This window comes from Carassius gibelio, chromosome A3 (assembly GCF_023724105.1).
Source record: "Carassius gibelio isolate Cgi1373 ecotype wild population from Czech Republic chromosome A3, carGib1.2-hapl.c, whole genome shotgun sequence".
In the NCBI taxonomy this organism is placed as follows: domain Eukaryota; kingdom Metazoa; phylum Chordata; class Actinopteri; order Cypriniformes; family Cyprinidae; genus Carassius; species Carassius gibelio.
Window position 1 is genome coordinate 32,323,364 of NC_068373.1, and position 23,304 is coordinate 32,346,667.

Sequence of the window (23,304 nt, forward strand, 5' to 3'; positions counted from 1 at the left end):
AGGCACATACATATATATATATATATATATATATATATATGTGTGTGTGTGTGTGTGTGTGTGTGTGTGTGTGTGTGTGTGTGTGTGTAAGGTGCATCTTGAAGAAATGTGAATATCATGAAAAAAGTTCATTTTGTGAAATTTTTATATATTCTAAAGATTCATAATTTTTATTTTTTTTGATGATTAGAGCTTAATTTAATGAATGTAATTATTGCATTTAAAAGTATAAAAAAGGAGTTAAACAAATATCATTTAATTCTTTAAAATGATTTTTAAAGAAACTTTGTCCTGTGGTGTCACAATGGAGGACTTTTTTTTTTTTTATCACACCAAAGGACCTTTCAGCCTTTTCTGTCAATTAATGACCTTGCTATTCCAAGCTAACCTGTCATTAGTGGCAAGCAAGACACATTTGCAAAATTTTCTAGGATTATGTAGCTTAACATGCCCTTTTTAATAAAAAAATATATATAATTTAGGGGTGTCATATTAATGCACAACAAAGCATAAAACATTTGTAGTGGTTCAAAAAAAGTTCAAAAGGACATGGTGTCACACCAGAGAACATGGTACAAAAATGTAAAAAAATCGAATAACATTGCAGCTTCATAACAGGTCCGTGTAGGTCAAATAAATGTGTGTATGTATTTATATTACGTGTCCTGAAATATTATGGGAGTCCAGTACTCAAAATAGTTGTAGAACCACTGACTGGTAAAGTAAGGTGATCTGCCAGGACGTGTCTTCAGAAAATGGCACATCTGGTCACCTGGTATAGGCCATATCTGGCCCACATACAACAAGCCAGAACTCAACCTAAAACCGGTTTGTCACACATGGGCCAGATCTGGCCCACACACAGCAAGCCACGACTCAAATTAGAGCCGGTTTGTCACACACGGGCCAGATCTGGCCCATAAACAGCATTCCACAACTCAAACTAAAACCGGCTTGATGTGTGTGGGCCAGAGATGGCCCATATAACCTCTGCCAGAACTGAGCCAGATGTGCCATAGTTGGCCCAGATGAGGCCCGGATATGTTTGCTATCTGGGACGTTTCTGGGAAGTTAGCCAAGATTCAAAAAAATGGAACTTTACCACGACGTCCTCACAACGTTGCCATAAAGTAATGTCGCGCTGACCAAATGACGACTAACTGGCGACGTCCTCACAACGTTCTGTGTTTGCTGGGTTGTCATCGCGTGACAAGACGAGGAAAAACAGAGAGAGGGGGAAAGATGGCGAGTTCCGCACCGAGTGACCTGGTCTCGGACGAGGCTATTTGCAAATTGTGCCCTCACGAAAAAAATGACTCTGGGAATATGCTGCAAAAAAAAAAAAAAGCCGATGCAATGGCAGGTCCTTTCGGTATCGGCAACGTAGAGGACCGAGTCGGAGCTGAAATAACAGCCTACTGTTTGGAGCCAGTTACTCAAGGAGACGAGGACCCACTTCATTCATGGAAAAATGCTTCCTGGTGTTTTCCCCAGATGTCGCGAGTGGCACGAAAGTACCTGTGCGTCTTTTGTCTTTGGAAAGAAGTTGTTTTTGTTTAGACCTATTGCTTTTTCAATTTTGATTTTATATATATATGTCACACCCAGGGGCGGCTATGCTTTGACTAAGCCACACCCCTTCTCAACTTCCACCTCGAGGAGGTCCCCAAAGCCAACCCAATGGCCAAACAACAAGAGAACAAGTAAGTGATAAAACAATCTTTATTTAAATATTTAAAAATAGCTTGGGGAATAGGGAAAGGGTAATTAAAACTAAACTCTGACTCGGCCCTCCAGATGGGCTATGGCCGGGAAGAGGTCAGGGAGCAAGGGGGCCACGGGGATCCGGGGCGTGGGACTCGGGGCCCGGCCAGAGTCTTAGGTATCCGTAGCGCCCTCCTTCTTCCTCCTCTTCGCTGAATACAACTCACGGTAAGTACTGGTTCACACAGTTCGTTCTCGGGGTGCTCACTCTCTTTCTCTTCCTCCACAGGCAACGGCTGGGGCGCAAAGGCACAGTTAATTCGGCTTGGTTTTGCTCTCACCTCTTCGCTGATTGCAGCTCACAGTAAGTACTGGTTCACACAGTTCGTTCCTTGGGTGCTCACTCGCTTTCTCTTTCTCCACAGGCAGCGGCGTAAGTACAGGTTTCCTCGGTCTCTCCTCGTGTTACCCACTCTCTCTCCTTTTCTCTCCACAGGTATCAACTTGGACACAAAACACAGTTACTCTGCTTTGAATGGCTCTCACCTCTGGGCTGGACACAGCGTACTGTAAGTACAGGTTTCGCTCTATTTCTCCTCGCGTTATCCACTCTCTCTCCTCCTCTCTACAGGTATCAACTTGGACACAAAACACAGTTACTCTGCTTTGGATGGCTTTCACCTCTGGGCTGGACACAACGTACTGTAAGTACAGGTTTCCTCTGTTTCTCCTTGTGTTCTCACTCTCTCTCCTTTTCTCTCCACAGGTATCAACTTGGGCACAATAGCACAGTTAGTTTGCTTTGAATGACTCTCACCTCTGGGCTGAACACAGCGTACTGTAAGTACAGGTTTCCTCTGTTTCTCCTTGCGTTACTCACTCTCTCTTTCCTTTTCTCTCCACAGGTATCAGATTGGACACAAAGCACAGTTAGTTTGCTTTGAATAGCTCCCACCTCTGGGCTGAACACAGCGTACCGTGCTATCTCCGGAGATCTGAAGCACGCTCACAACATATACTGTACTGAACTAGGCTAGAACCAGCAGTCTCCTTGTCCTCCCGCGACGGAGTGCGTGAAGGCGGGGGTTTATCTGACAGGACACACGGCAATACACAGCAACCCACAGCAATATACAGCACCACGTCAAAATTATAGGTTTTCACAGCACGAAGACTCACCCACCACACTCAGTGTACGAAAAGGACACCCGTCTTCCTTCACTTCGCTTGGTTCGGATCTGGCGATGGAATATGCGGCCTAGCTAGTGATGTCGTCGTTGTGACTACTTCAATAAGTATTCCTTCGGCTCTCCCACCACGCTATATTAGGGGTAGGGCCGCCCTCCTCCTCCTGGGGAGATCTACACAACGCCAGGTCAATATACAGGGCACTTTCGGCTTGCTCTTAGTACTCACATCAATGCCGCTTCCAATCCCCTTTTTCACGTCGTCTCAATTCGCCGTATAATCCGTTCACTTCTCAACCTTTAAGGTTCGCGATGTCTTCACAATCATACAATTCCAGCCTGAGGGAGAGAGAGAGTTAGACAGCCACCAGCAGCGCACCAAGACGGGCACGACACAGTGCTTCACACACACCAGAAAGAGCTCCCAGACTGTGAAATAACTTGGCCTTAAGTACTGCCTTGTCCAGCGTATCCTCCAATCACCAACCGCTGTCCCTAACTAGGCACAGGTGCATCGAATTCCCTGATTTTCCCTCTTACGGCGCTACCGGAAGTTCCGGTGTTCTGTTTTTCCGGGCGGAAACACTTCCGGGCGGAACCAAACTTCCCGAATTTTGGTTCCGCCCCTAAAGATCGTCACCTTGTGACATATATATATATATATGGATGATTGTTTATTTTAATTCAACTCTGGTTCACTGTTGTGGGTCTATTTGCTCTTTTTTATAAGCTCTTTGTTATTAAAAGTTGTTCGTGCAGTGTGATTTTTAGGGGCGTTTTCCGCAAGTATCACATTCGAATAATTTTGAGCTCACAAAAAACGAATATTCGTTTATGTAAATTAAGTTTACTGAGAAAGACGTTATTTTTCAGCAACATTTATTGTTTCTGTCATTTTTGAACAAGCGTACACACAATAAGCTTGATCGTGTTTTGTAGCTGAAAACCTTTAACAATGCGTGCAAACAAAAAAAAGTACAGATTCAAAGCAAAAAAAAAAAAAATGAACAAAGGAAAACGTAAAGAACGTTAGGGTATTGTAGATAATGTAGCTTACACTTAACTTTGAAACTGTCAGCAAATATTTTTTGTTTTTTTTCCTATTGTTTTACATGTTCTTGTTAAGAAAACACGGGGAAATCCCATGATCGGGGGAAAGTCGGCTCCTTAGTCTGTTAACAATAAGGCTGGCCGCGGAGAAAACGCGCTCTGACGGCACAGACGTTTTGCAAGACTCACAAATAACGGTGTGCTAAGCGAATACGTTTTGTTAAGCGGTTCGTGTTTTCGTTTCACCACTGAATGGGATCCTCATCTGGTGGAATACATGGCTCCAGCAAGAACTGTTGCCACTCGTCTCGGCTGGACTCTCTGTAATCATTGCTGAAGAACTGGCTTAGTCTTTTCCGACGAGTGGGCATTGCATCCTCTTCATCGTTGGTGGCAGCGACTCGAATCAAGGAAAATGTTCTGATAATGTTCAAAAAAATTTTTTTTTTTTCTTACTTCTCTCATGTTTTCATCGAGAAACCGGAGATGTTTGTGCCGAGGGTTTAGGGCAGACGCGAGAAGAGGAGTTTTCACTGCATTCTCCAATTTAGCTGTGTTTATTTTTTTTTGCTTGAGAGATGCCGCAACAATGTTCTGGAATGCGGTCACTTTCTGTGATTCTCCATGGCATATTATTTTTGCTTGCATACATCTTCAAATATGCCGTGAAGAATCACAGAAAGTGACCGAATTAGGTTTTATTGTGGACTTTTTTCTTTCTTTTTTTTTTTTTTTATGGCAAGCAAAAATATGTCGAAATTCGAATATCATTTTTATTTATCGAATAATTAGAGCAGAACGAATATTCGAAAGTTCGACTTTCCGTGCACACCACTAGGGATTTTATTGATTTGTGCGCGCAAAAACTGTTCTGTAGGTTTATGTTAATTTAATTCTGTTTGACTATTGCTATTTGTTGCTAATAAAAGTTGTTAATATTGTTGTGCATGTAATTTTGTTATTGTTTCAGTATTAGTGTTTGTTATTCAGTTTATGAATGGTTTAGGCACAAGCCAACAGTTTGGTGATGCTGTCTCAGCCTTACGTCATCATTTTTTAATTATTCACGGTAATACCGTATACCGAGGTAAAATAGGGAGGAGGTTTGACGGTATCAAAAAATTTGGATACCGCCCAAGCCTAGCCACTAGATATAAAGAAAACATTTATTTTTCACTCAGTGCTATTCAATGACAGTAATAAATAAATACAATTATATATATATATATATATATATATATATGTGTGCGTGTGTGTGTGTGTGTGTGTGTGTGTGTGTGTGTGTGTGTGTGTGTGTGTGTGTGTTGTTATTGCGCACTGCTGCTCGTAAACTAGCTCCAGTGCTCATTGCTGCGATGCTAAATGATAGCAACTCACCAGGACACTTCACCAACTCTCCACTCATTCTCCTTGGACCATGCATAGGCTTTGACGGACATCAGGTCTTGGCAATTCCTCATTTGCCCTCTCACGGCTGGCTCGATTGAAATTACACAGCTGCGGGTCATCATACATGTTTGCTCTCGCCACCTCTTCCTCATCCCAGTCAGTCACTATAGTTCTGATGCTGCGTTCCAGGCAGGTTTTTCAGCTCATAATCACTATTTAATACCACTACTAACGACTTTGTACCGTTCCAGGCAAGTTACGCCAAACTTTCTGAGCGCAAGTAATTGTAACTAGATTATTTATTTTATTGTAAATTGTTTTTTCAACGTGTACTACTTGAATAAACACTGCATGAGCAGGCAGTATTATTCTTATGGGCTGTCATCATTGTTTCGCGTGCTCTGTGACCTCAGAACTCAGAGTACATCGATCTAGTATGAGACACAAGTTCACGGGTGGGAAGTCACGGATTTGATTGCCGTTCCAGTGCACTTTCATGGGTTTAAGGTTGGAAAAACACGGGTTACGGGTTGCCTGGAACGCTGCATCATACTAGACTGAGGCTACCTTTCCTCGACTTCTCCCCAACATGACGTCATCACCGAGTTGCGTAAAAAAAACGTTAATACCAAAAACTTCTTGGTCTTTAAGACCATTTTTGAGACATTTTAAAAATAATATACATATCTTGAGTGATTTATGTACCCATTAATCCAAATTGGTGTTTAACCTGCAACATGGCCTTTAACATTAGCCGTGTTTCCACTGTAGGGCCAACGCAAGTGCATCACTACACGAGTCAGAAATATATTAATACGCCATGCTAAAGGATACGTACTTGCTCAAAGGCCATTAATGTCTTACAAACATTTTTTTTTTATGCCTGTAAATGTCATAATCACTCAACTGAATAAAATCAGGTTATTGTAATTGCTATACTTTTCTGTGACTGTTAGTTGCACATGTAGGCTAATTAGACAATTAATCAGCTATATGTCAATACTTAAAGTTATCTCTCTCTCTCTTTCTCTTTTACAGTTACTTTTCAAAAGTTTCTCAAACATGGAGTCTGACATGAAAGGGGTATGATTTTTTTTATTTTATTATTACAAAAAGAGAGTGGTTAGTACTTCAAGGTTGTAAGAGTTTGCACTTGGAACACAGTGTCATATGCATTGTTGTAACTCCAGCTGTGTGTGATCTTTGTAGAGGTGGAGTGGGCTAAGCACAGCACAACAAACCAAACACCAAAGCAACCCTGTGTTTTCCATATTATTTTATATAATTATTATTATTTTTCTTGGTGCGGATATTGCTGTGTAGCATAATACAGCATTACTTTTATTTTCAGATCGATTGGCTGAGCCTCATGGGAGGCAACACACCTGGAGAGTCGGTCAGAAGACTGCTTAGGAAACTCTGGACGAATGCTCTATGGGCCCAATATATACAGAGATAAGGTAAGGCTTTCTTAGTTTGTAAAACATTAATAAGGAAAACATAGCACATATAATACAGATTATACTGTATACTAATACTATGTTTTGTTTCCATAGATGCTACAATCTAAGGTGTCACTTCAGGTCGAAGCAGAGACTTCGGGAAAAGAAGACAAACAGAACACACTTAGTAGCAGACAAATCTTTTTATTAAATTTTCCAAACATTTGAACAACAATCACATCAAATTAAAATGTTAATACAACATTGCAAACATAATAGGAAAACAAAACAAACAAACAAGCAAACAAAAAGAACCTACGGGTGGGGGGGGATGGGGTTAAGGGGGGAGCTTACAATTAGCATTTTGGGTTAAATCTATCTTCAAAATATGAAAGGAAAGGCCTCCATAATTTAAAAAATCTGTTAACAGAACCTTGCATGGAATGTCTCAGTTTCTCTAACTTTAAATACGCCATGACACTTTCTACCCACTTAATGTGTGTTGGTGGTTTATTTGACTTCCATTTTAGAAGTATAAGCCGTCGGGCCAGCATAGAAGAGAAAGCCAGTGCATCCGATTGACCTGGCGGTAGTGAAAGGTTTTCGGATGCCACACCAAATATTGCTATTACGGGGTCTGGTTTTATCTCCTTTCCACACATAAATGAAAACGTGTCAAACACAGCAGACCAGAATGGTCCTACAGCTGGGCATGTCCAAAACATATGACCCAAAGTGGCCTCATATCTGTGACATCTAGAACATGTTGGGTCTATTTCCGGGAATATTCTTGCCAGTTTACTTCTAGAAAAGTGTAGCCTATGGATTATTTTAAATTGCAGTAGTCCATGTCTGACACAAATAGATGTCGAATGAATTCTCCTAATGGCTGATTGCCAGACTGTTTCTGCGACTACACTTCCCAAATCCTCTTCCCACTGTTTCTTTAAAAAGTCTAAAGATGGAGAGGCCGCCTTTTGAATCAGACTGTACACTGTTGATATCAGACCTCGCTCAGATGTACTCAAGTCAAAGAGCTCCTCAATCCAACAATGAGGAGGAGGGGCCGAAAGGGTATTAAAATATTTTTTCACTAGACTTCGTACCTGCAGATACCTATAAAAATTAGATTTAGGAATATTAAATGTTTTAATCATATGGTCAAAAGAGACAAAACTACCACCTTGAAAAAAATCCCTTACACTGAGTCCCTTTCTAAACCATGCCTGAAATGCATGATCAATTAAGGATGGTGGAAACAATGCATTGGAAGTAATGGGTAACAAGGAGAGTGCTTGTTTTTGCTTAAAGTGTGACCTAAACTGAGCCCATATTTTTAGAGTGCTAGTCACCAAAGGGTTGCTTGTCAAATACTTCCTGTTAAGTGGTAGTGGGGCACAGAGCAATGAGAATAGAGAAACTGGACCACAAGATGCCTGTTCCATCTCCACCCAAACAGGTTTGCTCTCCTGATCCAAATGTTCTGCCCAATAGATAACTTTATCAATATTACATGACCAATAATAATACAAAAAGTTGGGCAATGCCAGTCCCCCTTCATCTTTCTGTCTTTCTAAAAATGTTTTCCTGATTCTTGGAATGCTTTTATTCCGTATGAAGGAAGATAAAAGTTTGTCTAACTCCTTAAAGAAAGATTTGGGGATAAACAATGGGACATTTTGAAATAAAAATAAAAACCTTGGCAGAACAGACATCTTAATTGTGCTTATTCTGCCTGCCAATGAAATAGGTAATAAGGACCATCGGTTTAAATCTTTTTTAGTTTTTTCTATCAATACAGTGAAATTACATTTAAATAGTTCTTTGTATGTACTTGTCACTGAAATTCCCAAGTACTTAAAGGAATTATAAGTTGTTTTGAATGGGAATTTCTTGAGATCTAACTGCTTTGCCTCATTATTAATTGGGAATAATATACTTATTAAAATTGATCTTATATCCTGATATTCCCCCAAAACTATTTATAAGTTCTATCGCTTTGGGTATGGACATATCTGGGTTGGATATATATATTATGAGGTCATCTGCATACAACGAAATCTTGTGGATGCTCCCACCTCTATTTATACCTAGCAGATCTGTCTCCTTCCTTAACGCTATAGCTAGGGGTTCTATCGCAATGTTAAATAAAAGTGGTGACAGGGGGCAGCCCTGTCTTGTACCCCGGTGCAAACAAAAATAATCTGATATTATCCTATTGGTTCTTATACAAGCAGTTGGATGTGCATAGAGTATACTGATCCAAGTGCAAAAACTAGATCCAAAACCAAAATGTTTCAGGGCTGTGGATAAATACAAGTATTCTATGCGATCAAAGGCTTTATGTGCATCTAACGACAACAGAACCTCTGGTAGCCGTGAGCTGCCTTGTGAGTAAAGTATATTGAATAGTCTTCGCAGATTACTTGAGAGCTGCCGCCCAGGCATGAATCCTGTCTGGTCTTGATGTATAATAGACTGCATGACAGGATTCAACCTCACTGCCAAGACCTTAGCTAATATCTTATAATCATTTGAAAGCAAACTTATAGGGCGATATGAGTCGCATTTTAGGCGATCTTTACCTTTTTTGTGTACAACTGTAATAATAGCCTGAGACATTGTTGGTGGTAAAAATTTTTGCTCGATTACTTCCTTAAACACTTCTTTCAAAATAGGGGATAGTTTTCCTGAAAACTTCTTATAAAATTCAATAATAAACCCATCGGGGCCAGGTGCTTTTCCACTTTTCATTTGTTTAATAGCTTGTTCAATCTCCACTGTAGATATGGATTGTTCAAGATTGGCTTTATTCTGCTCACTGATGGTAGGTATTTCCAATTTGGCAAAAAACACTTGCTATGTTTGCCTTGTCACATGGCTCCGATGTATACAATTCCTCATAAAAAATTTTAAACTGCTTGTTAATATTCAACTGGTCTGTGGTTACTCCCTTTGCTGTCTGAATTTCAGCTATATAATTAGCTTCAGTTGTCTGTCTCAGGTGGTGTGAAAGCAACTTACTAGCCCTTTCACCATACTCAAATTCTTGCTGTTTAGATCTCAGATACAATGCTTCCTCTGCCTCTGTAATCAGGTTATCTAATGCTGACTGTAAAACTCCTCTCTCCTTGTATAGAGTAGCAGTGGGGGTTCTAGAATGTTCTTGATCTATATCATTTATCATTGAGATAATCTGATTAATTCTATCCATTCTTTTTTTTCTCATACCTACACTGTATGAAATTATTTGGCCTCTCAAAAAGGCCTTCATTGTCTCCCAGAGGTTGCAATAAGTCATACCTGGTGTGCAGTTTGTTTCAAAGAAGTAATCTATCTGTTTAGATAAGAAATCAACAAACTTCTCATCTGTCAATAATCTGGAGTTGAATCCCCACACACCCTGGGGTGGGATGTTATTAGGAAAGCAGAGAGTCATCAGTACAGGGCTATGGTCAGAAATTACTATACCTGTGTATTCACATGAACTAAGTAGTGGTAACATTCTCTTGTCTAAAAAGATGAAATCAATCCTTGAATAAATCTGATGTGCTGCAGAAAAAAAAGAATATTGCCTTGATGTTGGATTCTTATATTTCCATGCGTCGACCATACCATAAGTTTGCATAAACTCATTGACACATCGAGCTGATTTACCAAGTGGCCCAGATGATGCTTTAGATCGGTCCAGCACTGGGTGGAGTGTACAATTTAAATCACCTCCTAAAATAAGCTGGTGACTGTCAAGATCTGGAAGACGTGCAAAGAGGTCTTTAAAAAAATTAACATTGTCCCAATTAGGTGCATATATGTTTACCAGCAGCACTTGCTGGTTGAACAGTTTTCCTTGGGCAATAACATAACGGCCCTCTTTATCAGCTATCACCTTTGATTCCTCAAATGATACATCTCTATGAATTAATATGGCAGTACCTCGACTTTTCCCAGTAAACTTTGAATGAAAATTTTTTTGAAAGCCCCCTCTTTTCAGCTTATTAAGATCCTTAAGAATCAAGTGTGTTTCTTGTAAATATACAATAGATGCTTTCTGTTTGGAGATGTGAGAGAAAACCTTATTTCGTTTTATTGGATGATTAAGGGTGTACTCACACTGCCAGTTTGAACCGTGCCCGAGTGCGTTTGACCACCAAAGCGCGGTTCATTTGACTAGTGTGAGAGCTCCGAATCGTGCCCGGGCGCGGCTCGATTGGCCGGCCCTGGTCCGCTTGGAAGAGGTGGGCCAGGGCACGGTTCAGTTGGACTCGGGCGCGGTTCGCATGCAGTGTGAGCGCTAACCGTGCCGGAGCACGGAAAAGGACGCTTTGCATCACGGTTTTGCGACGCTCCAAAACCAACATGGCAGGGAAAGGGTCGCTTTGGTCTACGGCAGAGGTGCAAAACGCATAAAAAAAAGTAAAAACTGCTAAGTCCTTGCTGCACTTCAGCTGGTACCTGGCAAACATCCTCATATGAGCAGCACGATTACGTGAAAATGTCCGCGCCACTAAGGCGACACATCTGTTTGACAACAGGCTGTGGACCAAACAACACAAAATTATCCACAAAGAAAACAGAGCGATGCACTCCATTGTGTTCAAAGAGCGCCGCTCTTCCGGTTTATCCCGAAACCGTCGCACCATAATGACGTAAGCGTGCTCCGGCACGAATGCTGAAACCCTACATGTGAGGAGGGAACAAGATGGCGGGCTAAGCACATGTACATTTCTCCGCTCTCCAGCACATTTTGAGATTTACGTTAACATTCAACTTTAAAACATCCTAATTTTTGCGTATTAGCGAGTACTGGACTATGTCAGCAAAAAAAGCTTCCAATCACCCCAAAATAGTCATCCCTGGACAAAAAGGGATGACTGTAAAAACTTCTGCTCTCGCCGAGCACGAATACGTCATGGAAGTTGACCACGTCGAAAGCAATGAGAAACGCAAAGAATCTTCCTCCTTGCAGAACACTCCGACCAAAGCCCCGGCTAAGAAACAGAAGGGAGACGAAACCCCTGAGATTTCCAACGTCGCTCTCCTGGAAACCTTAGTTGCCAGATTCGATCTACAAGACGGAAAGCTGAGCAGCATTGAGCATAAGATTACTGAGAACAGTCTAATGATCGTCAACCTGACAAAAGCTGTGGAATTCAACGCGGCGGAAATAAAGGACTGTAAAACTAAAATAAACTTGTTCGAAAAACAACTCGCCTCTGTTGTCACTTCGCACGCAGATTTGGTAAGCCGCACGTCGGAGCTCGAACGCTACAAAAGACGATGGAATCTTCGAGTAATCGGAATGAAAGAAATTGCAGGCGAAGATATCCGAAGAGAAGTCGTCTCACTGTTAGCTGAAATTGCTCCTCACCTGCAGCACAAACTTGAAGACATCGTGGATTCAGTTCACCGCATTGGCTCCAAAACGAAGGATAAATCCAGGCAGGTGATCATTCAGTTCAGCATGCGGAAACACAGAGACGAGTTCTGGCGATCCACCAAAGTTTCGGATGTCTGCAAACTAAGGGGAATAAAGTTCACCGAAGATTTGTCAAAGGAAGACAGAGAAGCCCGCGCTGCACTCTGGCCGAGGATCAGTGAGGCTAGAGCTGCAGGGAAGAAAGCCTACTACCGAGGTCCTTATGGCTACATAGAGGGCACCCGGATTGTCTAGGACGGTTGATTTCAACTACCTCGTCCACATTTGTTTACCTTAAGTGTTGGCATGAGGTGTAAGTGGGATGTTTTATGTCCTTGCTGTTGAGCGAGATTTTGTTACAGTGCTCTGTTTGAGAGATATCTTGTTTTGTGTTCATTAGAGCACGGTTACATATTTTTCATTTGATTGTTTATCCTATTTTACGTATTTTATTTTTTTATTTGTTTCCTGTTAGTTAAATGTTCTCAGTGAAATCAGCTTTTTCCTGTATTTCTTTAAATGCAAGGGGTCTTCGTAACTCTATTAAAAGAAAAGCTTTATTTCTTTTTTGCAAAAGCAAAAACTCACACTGTGTATTTTTGCAAGAAACACATTCCAACCTTGATGACGTGAAGTTCTGGACGAGTCAGTGGGGGGACAAAATCATCTTCAGCCATGCTTCTACACATTCTGCAGGAGTGGCAATACTGTTCAACAACCTACCAGGCAAAATTATAAAGGTAGAGACAGATTCAAATGGCCATTGGGCTTCAGTTGTTATAAATATTAATGACGTTTTGTTTATTTTATTCAATGTGTATGGGTACAACAGTGCTCCCCTAAATAACAAACTACTTACTGAAATTTCTGATTCTCTATTCGAGTTGAAACTTGTGTACCCAACTGATAATATTATTATAGGAGGAGATTTCAACATGGTTATGGATGAAGCGTTAGATCGTTTTCCGCCCAAATTTAATACCTCTCATCCTAATGTTACCCTTTTTAATTTTTGTTTGAATAATAATGTAGTGGATGCTTGGAGAGCTGTGAATCCAAATCTTAAACAATTTTCCTGGTTCAGAGATAATGGGACTTCCAAATCGAGAATTGATTATTGGTTAACCTCAAATAACCTAACCGACTTCATCAAAGATATTTCAATATCTGCTGCTCCTCTAACTGATCACTGTTGTATCTCTATATCATTCAACTCGGGCAAAAGAGAAACACATAATAAGGGTTATTGGAAATTCAATGCTGATTTATTAAAACACCAAAACTTTTGCTCACAAATTAAATCCATAATTAATGATATAGCATTGCATAAGGACCTTATTACATTCATAAGTAAATGGGAATATTTAAAACACAAGATTCGGGAATTTTCTATACAATTTAGTAAAAATTTAAGTAAGGCCAGAACACAAATGGAGTTAGAATTAACAAGAGAATTAAACAATTTATGTAATAAAAGTGAAATGGACAATGAAGCTAAATTACAAATTTTATCCTTGCAATCCAAAATTGATGATTTATATACTCAAAAAGCTAAAGGAGCATATGTAAGATCTAGGGCAAGATGGATAGAGAAAGGGGAAAAAAGTAATAATTATTTTTGCAGACTTGAAAAAAGGCGACAGGAAAAAAATGCCATAAATTCTCTTTATGTGAACGGTGTTATAAGTACCTGCCCTAAAATGATTTCCTCAGAGATTTTTCAATTCTATAGTTCTTTATATAGCTCATTCTTTTCTGTATCAGACTGTAATATTCTCTTTGATAATATACACACTAGCATACCGCAGTTAGACCAGGAATTTAAAGACTTGTGTGAGGCTGACATCAAGATAGAGGAATTAGATAAAGCAATAAATAAATTATCTTCAGGAAAATCTCTAGGTCCTGACGGCCTTACTTCCGAATTTTATAAATTTTTTAGGGAAGATTTGAGGGAACTATTATTTCAAGCCTTTCTCGAATGTATCCAAAATAATTCACTATCTTCAACCATGAAACAAGGTCTAATTACTCTTATCCCCAAACCGGGAAAAGATGCACGACATATAGATAATCTTCGCCCCATCACTTTACTCAACTGTGATTATAAAATTCTAGCGCATATATTTTCCAGTAGGCTCAAGAAAAATATAGATCAAATAATTAGTGAATCACAGTCTGGTTTTATAAAAGGTAGGTCAATACATAATAACATCAGATTGGTTTTAGATATTTTAGATTATCGTGAATATATTGAGGATGAAGGCTATATTCTCTTTTTAGATTTTAAAAAGGCATGACACAATCAAACATAATTTCATATTTAACTCCCTCGAAAAATTTGGTTTTGGCATGAAATTTATTTCTTTCATAAAAATGTTATATAAAGACATCAATAGTTCTATATCCCTTTCATTTGGAACATCCCAGAGATTCAATATTTCGCGAGGAATAAGACAAGGATGTCCCATTTCCCCTTTTCTATTTATCTTGGCAGTAGAAATGCTTGCTATCTTGATAGATAAAAATAGCAACTTTGATCGACTTAGTGTATTTGGAAGACAAATTGGTATAAGTCAATTAGCGGATGATACAGCGATCTTTTTAAAGGACCAATTTCAGATTAATAAAGCCATTCAACTAGTTAATCTATTTTCCAAAGCATCAGGCCTACACTTAAACTTGAACAAGTGTGAGTTACTTGCAATTCATGGCAGCGAATTAGACTCTTTATGTAACATACCCATAAAAACATGTGTAAAATATTTGGGGATAACTATTACTAGAGATAGTAATCAAAGTATCCAAGAAAATTTTGTTAAAAATCTTTCAAAAGCAAAAGCAATTCTCAATAACTGGCTACAAAGAGATATCTCAATATTTGGAAGAGTCTTATTGACTAAAAAGGAAATACTCTCCAGGTTCGTTTACCCAGCCTCCTCCTTAGCTATCCCGCCTCATTTACTGAAAGAATGTAATATTGCATTGTTTAACTGTATCTGGAAAAATAAGCATCACTATATCAACAAAAATGATTTAGTTCACAATTATGAAGAAGGGGGATTAAATGTTATTGATTTAGAAATAATGAATAGTGTTTTAAAAACTCAGTGGTTAAGATCATTTCTTTGTAATTCAAACTGCTTATGGTTCATCGTATCTTCTTCAATATTTGGGAAAGTAGGTGGCTTGGAGTTTTCGATTAGATGTGACTTTAATATATCCAAATTACCTCTTAAATTGTCTGCATTCCACCAACAAGTTCTCCTATGTTGGAAATTAGCATTTTCTCACAATTTTAGTCCACACAAAACTTGTATTTGGAACAATCGTTTTATTTTGCACCATAACAAATCTTTATTTTATGAAAACTGGTTTCAATATAATATTATTTCCCTATTGGACATGACAGACAGTTATGGAAATGTTCTCAATTACAAGGATTTCTGTTTAAAACATGGATTTGCATGTCATCCTAAAGAGTTTTACAGTGTTGTAAATGCCATACCCAAAAACATGGTATTATTAGTAAAAGGGATTCTTTCACATTACTCTGTAACATTCTCTCTCCCATCTCTTTGTCTGGGTGAATTGTTTATTAGAGATCATAAATGTAATAACAAATATATTAGAAATGTCTTCATTAATAAACTTCATCCAAATAGAATAAAACGATATTACGTTTTCAAAGAATTTAACCCTAAAGAGGTGAAGGAAATGAGAATGAATTATCTTACCTTTCCAAGTCTCCTTAAAGTGAAAGAGCTTCATTTTAAAATAATAAATGATATATACCCGTCTAAGGAACTTATCAAATCAAAATTTGATATTGGAGAAAACTCTTGTCAATTCTGTGATAGTGATATTGAAACCACTGAACATATTTTTTTTGATTGTAATTACTCAAAGTTGTTTTGGGCTCAATTGTGCAGTAAAATGTCATGTGTAATTACATGGATAAATCCCCTTGAATACAAACAAATTAAGTTTGGTGTACTTAAGAAAGATTACTCACAACATTACTTGATTAACAACCTTTTTGATGTTGCTAAATATTTCATTCATAAATGCAGATTTCTGAAAACCCCTCCATCCTTTACTCACTTCTCTAATGAACTCAAACTTTTTGCTGCTTCTCTTGATGCTCTCTCAAATGAAAAAGCTACTGCAGCTGCCAGCTTCTTCAGTGAACTAAGTGCTCAATAACTACTTGCTACCCCTTGTAAGAAATTAGTTATCTATAATTGCTCTTTTATTTTATTTATTTTTGTTTTTTATTTAATTATTATTGTTATTATTATTTTTTAATTTATTTATTTTTATTTATTCCTTTTTGTTATTCGTGATTGTGCATTTAATGTATTACATCACTATTACATATTGTATTTGCAACTATGTCTGCCTCGAAGAATTGTTAATATTGTTTATTCTGTACCTGTTTTGTATGTACATTTGTTTGCTAATAAATAAAAAAAAAAAAAAAAGAAACCCTATATGTGAGTGCAGGCCAGAGGGGGAGTGGGGACGATCGTACTGGGGCCCGGTTCATGGCAACCGTGCCTAGTGTGAGTACACCCTAAGACCCCGGCAATTCCAACTTAAAACTACTGTACTGCCTCTCTTTGACATATGTGATTACTATTTGCAGCATATATGCTCCCTGGGAACGAGGAGGGAAGAAGAAAAAGAAAAAAGAAAAAAAAAAACACAACAACAACAACTTGAGCTGGCCTCTAAAAGAAGGCTGCTAATACTACCAGTTACCATATCCTCTTAACACCACTCGTCCCACTAACTTAAACTCCAATCTGAACTGTTATAACAAAATAATAATGCCACAAATTGCATTTCTCTTGTTTACAGGAAGATGTGAAATACTAGAGAAATAAAGAACGAATCTCTTGAGTCAGACAAAGTCCGAATATGTTTAACTCACCATGCATTAATTAGCAAGATATTAAGGTTCATATCGTTTGTATTAGGGTTTCAGAGTGTCTCTCACGAAGTCCATAGCCTGCTTTGGATCTTTAAAACTTCGCCTCACCCCATCTTTCGCGGTGATTCTCAACTCGGCGGGATAAAACAGACCGTAGCGCACACCCTCACAGCGTCTGAGTAGTCCACGCACCTCATTGAAGGCTGATCGCTGTTTCACGACCTTTTGGGTGTAGTCAGGCTGGAGGTGTATTCTGTCTCCATCCAGTGTGACAATCTCCCTGCTCTCGATCTCAAGGTTCTGTGCGCGCGATCTATTACAGGGGCCTTGTCCAATTGTAACGAAACCTTGAGCAGCTCGGATATGAAGTCGGGGATATGCTTTCCCTCCTCCCGTCTCTCCTTCACTCCCGTAATGCGTAGATTACAACGGCGCGATCTGGCCTCAAGATCCTCATTTTTTGCTTCCAATGCAACGACATCTTGTTTAAGTTTCGCCACCTCTCGCTGCAGAGTATTCACGTCATCCGAATGTCCGCTTTCTGCTTCTTCCAGCGAGAGCACCCGCGTCTCAATTGTGGCCATTCTCGCGACTGCTTGGCCCATCACGGTCCCAAACTCCTCTCTCAGTTGCTCACATTGCGTCTTTATCTCCGTGGCCTGGATCTCGGCTTTTTCGTCTATTTTCGAGAGTAGCTCCGTTTTAAGCATTCGTATCTCACTGAGAATAATCTCTTGGTTAGTTTCCATTCTGTTTCCCGCTACTTCCATCGTCGCATTTTCCGCCATCTTATCTGGTTTGCTGCGTGTGCCGGGCATATTCAATAAACATCTAAATTAGACGATTTTTTATTCAAACTTTACTTTGTAGGGCCTCTTCTTTTTTAACTAAGTGTAATCACAGTGAGCTGGTCGAGAATGCATTTGTTTTTAACTAGTTAAATACAGTTCAGTATGGAGACCAGTCAAACACGTCTTCACATGTTGCCGACCTAACCGGAAGCCCCACACAGAACACACTTAATTAGTTGTTTTACACACAGAACATATTTTATGTAAGATTTGGAATGTTTCAGTTTGTGGAATGTTTTGAGTATATAAAATGTGAAAGTTAAGATATCAGTAATGCCATTTTTTTTTTCATTTAAATGTACTGTACGTTACAGTATCCTTGGCAAAATGTAGACAAATACAATATGAATGAAAATTATCAAATATATTAAAATATGAAAAATGTTTGTGTAGTGTACTTAAGTTTTTGGTGTTGACAAATATAATTAAAATATTTTACCAAATGTTTGAATTTATATTTGTTTATAAAAAAAAGTTCCCAGGGTAATGTTTGGAGGATATTTGGATATTTTATATGACGTTTAAATATTCAGCATTTTTTCCCCCTATCATTTTCCTAACAAGATGAAAAATCTGGACATTTGAAATGTTTAAAATCATTTAGAGAATAATGTTTTCATAATGTTTTCAAGATGATAGAATGTAATGTTTCTACAACATTCACACATAACCAAGAAAGAGCGTTCCTAATACATAAAAAAATGCAAATTTCAAACTTTTAACGAACATTCACTAATAACATTTTCATTACGTTTTCAAGATGATAAAATGGAATGTTTCTATAACGTTCACATAAACCTAGAAAAAACGTTCCTAAAACATTTTAAAAAATGCTAATTTTAAACATTTAAAGAACATTCAGTAATGACGTTTTCGTAACGTTTTTAAAATGGTAGGATGGAATGTTTCTGTAACGTTCGCAGAAACCCCACAAAAAATGTTCTCAATACATTAAAAAAACTTGCCGTTCTCATCGTTTACAAAACATTCCGAAATAACGTTTTCATAACTTAAGGGAAATGTTAGTAAAACGTTCTGACAACTCATTTTTGTTAGCTGGGTTACAATCTTATAAAAAATGAGGGCTGTTTTGATGATATTTGGTGTCTTAAAATATTTTGTGTGAAATTCATGAGGGCCAGTGGGTTCTGAATTGTTTTTTTTTTTTTTTATTTGATCACAAGTATTTGATGTTTTGTGAATAATGATTGTATTATGTAAATAATAAAGTCTTGTTAAACCTCTCTCTCTCGCTCTCTCTCTGGTGCATGCTGGGAAGTGGGAAGGGATTGCATGGGAGGGTGATCTAGGTGAGAGGAAATTTTCTAAAAACTTTCACCGTTTCTTGCTTTTTATTTTTTCGTATTCAATTATTTAAATTTAAAAAGAAAAAAAAACTGAGTTTGTTTGCCGTGGGAGTTGTTGCGTGTCGGAGTTAGGATGGCGTCTCACACTCACACGAGTGTGCAGGCGTCAGGTCTGTCGCTCCGGAGTACCAGTCGATTCTGTTCCCCTCGGAATGTCTGTTCCCCTTTACGCAAACATACTACAATTCTTGCGTAGTTGCCGAGTTACTATACGTATGATCAGAACTAGCGTGCGCAAGAAGCGTGACTGGATGTACGGCAAGTCAAATAGTTTAAAATACCGTTCTAAATTTTAAACTTGAAAATAAATTTAAGACGAGAAGTTTTTTCAACGGAACAACTGCAAGATGAATAATAAAAAAAAGAACATAAACGGGAGTGTGAGAATCATTTTACTATGCTGCAGTGTAACAAGAAATTTGTCCCATTTTGCTTTCCTTACATCCAGGTGTGTTTGTTTTATTTGAATGCAAGAATGTTGCCAAATCCGTGGAATTTAGGCTACTTTGGGAAATTGATTGATTAACTATTTGGTTTGGTTTATTACACAGACCTGGCAACCCGTGGGGAAACAGACATTCCGAGGGGAAGAGAATCGACTGCTACACCGGCACGGGATCAGGTGTGTGACTCAGGGTGTACTCACACTGCCAGTTTGAACCGTGCCCGAGTGCGTTTGACCACCAAAGCGCGGTTCGTTTGACTAGTGTGAGTGCTCCGAATCGTGACCGTGCGCGGCTCGATTAGCCGGCCCTGGCCCGCTTGGAAGAGGTGGGCCAGGGCACGGTTCAGTTGGACTCGCGCCGCTCTTCCTGTTTATCCCGAAACCGTCGCACCATAATGACGTAAGCGTGCTCCGGCACGAATGCTGAAACCCTACATGTGAGTGCAGGCCAGAGGGGGAGGGGGGACAATCGTACTCGGGCATGGTTCATGGCAACCGTGCCTAGTGTGAGTACACCAGGCAGGTGTGCCGGTAGAAGACGTGTTACTGGACATGGCAAAAAGAGTGGGCCATGATAATATCATCTCGGCATCTAGGATGAACAAGGACGTAGTGATATTTCTGAAAGAAGAAAATCATTTCAGTAAGTGGCTCATTTGTTCCTGTTCAACTGTTAGTTTCAATCACAACAAAGGTGATGGTTTCTAATGTTCCGACTTTTATTCCGGATGCAGATATTGAGCGAGAGCTTTCTCGTTTTGGAAAACTTGCCAGTGGAATTAGAACGGTTCCACTGGGTTGTAAAAATGCTGCTTTAAAACATCTGTTGTCGTTTAGGTGGCAGGTGTACATGTTTTTAAATGAACCGACGCTTAAAGGGGGGGTGGAATGCTATTTCATGCATACTGAGTTTTTTACACTGTTAAAGAGTTGGATTCCCATGCTAAACATGGACAAAGTTTCAAAAATTAAGTTGTACGTTTGAAGGAGTATTTCTGTTCCAAAAATACTCCTTCCGGTTTGTCACAAGTTTGGGAAAGTTTTTTTCGAGTATGGCTCTGTGTGACGTTAGATGGAGCGGAATTTCCTTATATGGGTCCTGAGGCACTTCTGCTGGAAGAGCGCGCGCTGCCGTATAGCAGAGCACTGAGAGCACAACAGACTTCACTGATCAGAGCGAGAGCGTCGAGAAATGTCACAAAAGAAGTGTGTTTTTGGTTGCCAGGGCAAGACAACCCTGCACAGATTACCAAAGAAAAAACAGCATTAAGGGACCAGTGGATGGAGTTTATTTTTACAGAGCATCAACGGAGTTGTGCAAGTGTTTGTGTTTGTTCCCTGCATTTCGAAGATGCTTGTTTTACAAACAAGGCCCAGTTTGACGACGGATTTGCACATCGTTTATTTCTTAAGGATAATGCCGTCACAACGAAAAAGGGTCACGATCGTGTGTTGGAACCGCAGGCGGTGAGTAAAACTGCTTCAAATATCTCTGTGTTATTAACTTAGCTATCGGCGTGTAAGCACATCAAGTAAACAACATGCGATGTTGTCATCAAACTGCACTTTCCACATGTAGGCCTACAGCTTAAAAAAAAAAAAGACGACAAAGTGGAACTTAGTCATTTTCCAAAACCGCTAAGCAAATATATACAGTTTCAGTACATACCACAAAGAGACGTTGTTGCTGCTGCTGCTCTTGTTAAATTTCAGCCTCTGGATCTGATTCTGGATCATAAATATAAGCTGAATCTGACTGTTAGCCATGGTTTGTTTTGGTTGGTTTTGTCCTCACGGTGTCACAGCTTCCAAACGCTCTCAACTCAAAAGCCTACTGGCGCTCGTGATTCTTTAGCTCCGCCCACACGTCACGTCTCCAGTCGGTCGTGTTTTTCCCGGAAAAATCGGTACAGACTAACTTTCTCTTATGAATATAATAAAACTAAAGACTTTTTGGAGTAATGAAGGATGCAGTACTACTCTATAGGTACTCAAGATTATCAGGATATTGAGTGAAATTTAACCCTGTTTGTTTTAAGTGTTATTTATAGTAAACCATATTACAGATGCTTTGTCACATTTAAGTTGAACAGCGGTCCCAGCGCGTGTGTAACCGTGTGTGGTGAACTGAACAGTCGGGTTTTTCAGTGAACCATAGTAAATATAAATGTAATTCTGACCGACCTGCTCCCTTACTGGTGAACATGGCTGGGATTTTGCAAGCGTGTACGTCTGCAGACTGCATAACTTGAAGTGGGAGGCGTAACTTGAAGTTGTCCAAATCACACAGAACCACGCGAGACCTCAAAACGATAAATTAATAAATTAAGGGAGGCAGGGGTTTTAGGCAGGATTTGATTCTTGATGTGTGTGTAGATATTAATGTTAGCGGACAATGTGAGAGTGTGCGTTTTAGTAGGAAAACGTATTATCTGTCCCGCACTCCGGAACAGAAGAGGGCGGTAATGCGCCAATAAGCTGGATGCCAACCGCCATTAAACTGGAAAGAAAACGAATATGACAGCTTGCTGTGAGAGACAACGGTGAGAATATGTTTTTTTTTCCCGAAATAATTATTTAAATTTAAGTGTATAAGTCATTTTCATAGAGTGGTATTCTTTTTGGAGTTAATAATTTATTAAAACTAAAGCGTAAAGTAAGCAACATATAAGCAAAAGGTCTAAAGACGCTATCCCCAGGTTTCACAGGCTTAATCTAAAACCTCTCTGTGACCTACATAATATAGCATATTTGTGATTTAGCTGTAAACATGTTTTATAATGCATAACTAACAGTGAAGCTCCATTAAGTACACGACTCAATAGTGGATTTACATAAACTATATATACTTCTTGAAGACTATTACTAAAATGTCTATTTATCATCTGACTGGATAATGTTTGATAAGTATTGTAGATGAGCACATCTAACAGACATGAAACAGCCCAGCCGGCATTTCAACGTTGATTCAACGTTGAAACAACGTCAGGTACCATGGTTGAATCAACGTTGAAAAACCTTTCGATTTTGCAAATTGGATCAACGTTGAAATCACGACGTTGATTCACCGTTGAAATCGTGACGTTGATGTACGGTTGAAATCACAACGCTGATTCACTGTTGAACTCCCGACGTTGAATCAACGTTGAAAAACCTTTCGATTTTGCAAATTGGATCAACGTTGAAATCCCGACGTGGATTCACCGTTGAAATCGCGACGCTGTTTCACCGTCTTACCTGCATTATGGGTGAATTAGGGTCGTGCTGCAGCCCTGGGATGAAAGCTGAATGAGGTGTTGATTTTGAAAAGTTAATCCGCGTTGATAAAACGACGTTGTTTCCCCGTCGTACCTTGCACCGTGTGTAAATACACCTAGATCCTAGTTGGCATTTAGATCAACAATGTACAGGCAAGGCTAAAAATCTAATGACTGGCAGCAATGGCTTTACAAACAACTTCAATAAACTACCACATGCTCAAAATTGTCAAACAGCAGTTAAATTTTGGCAACATACT

At 39.2% G+C, this 23,304-nt stretch overlaps 1 long non-coding RNA gene across 1 annotated transcript; it reads right to left on the minus strand.

Moving 5' to 3' along the window:
- Nucleotides 1-1,851: 1,851 nt before the first annotated feature.
- On the minus strand, nt 1,852-3,483 carry LOC127956540 (uncharacterized). Its single transcript, XR_008153584.1, has 3 exons — nt 2,660-3,483; nt 2,109-2,250; nt 1,852-2,000 (listed from the first exon to the last, which is right to left on the minus strand). It is a non-coding gene; the product is annotated as an uncharacterized LOC127956540 (long non-coding RNA).
- Nucleotides 3,484-23,304: the final 19,821 nt, after the last annotated feature.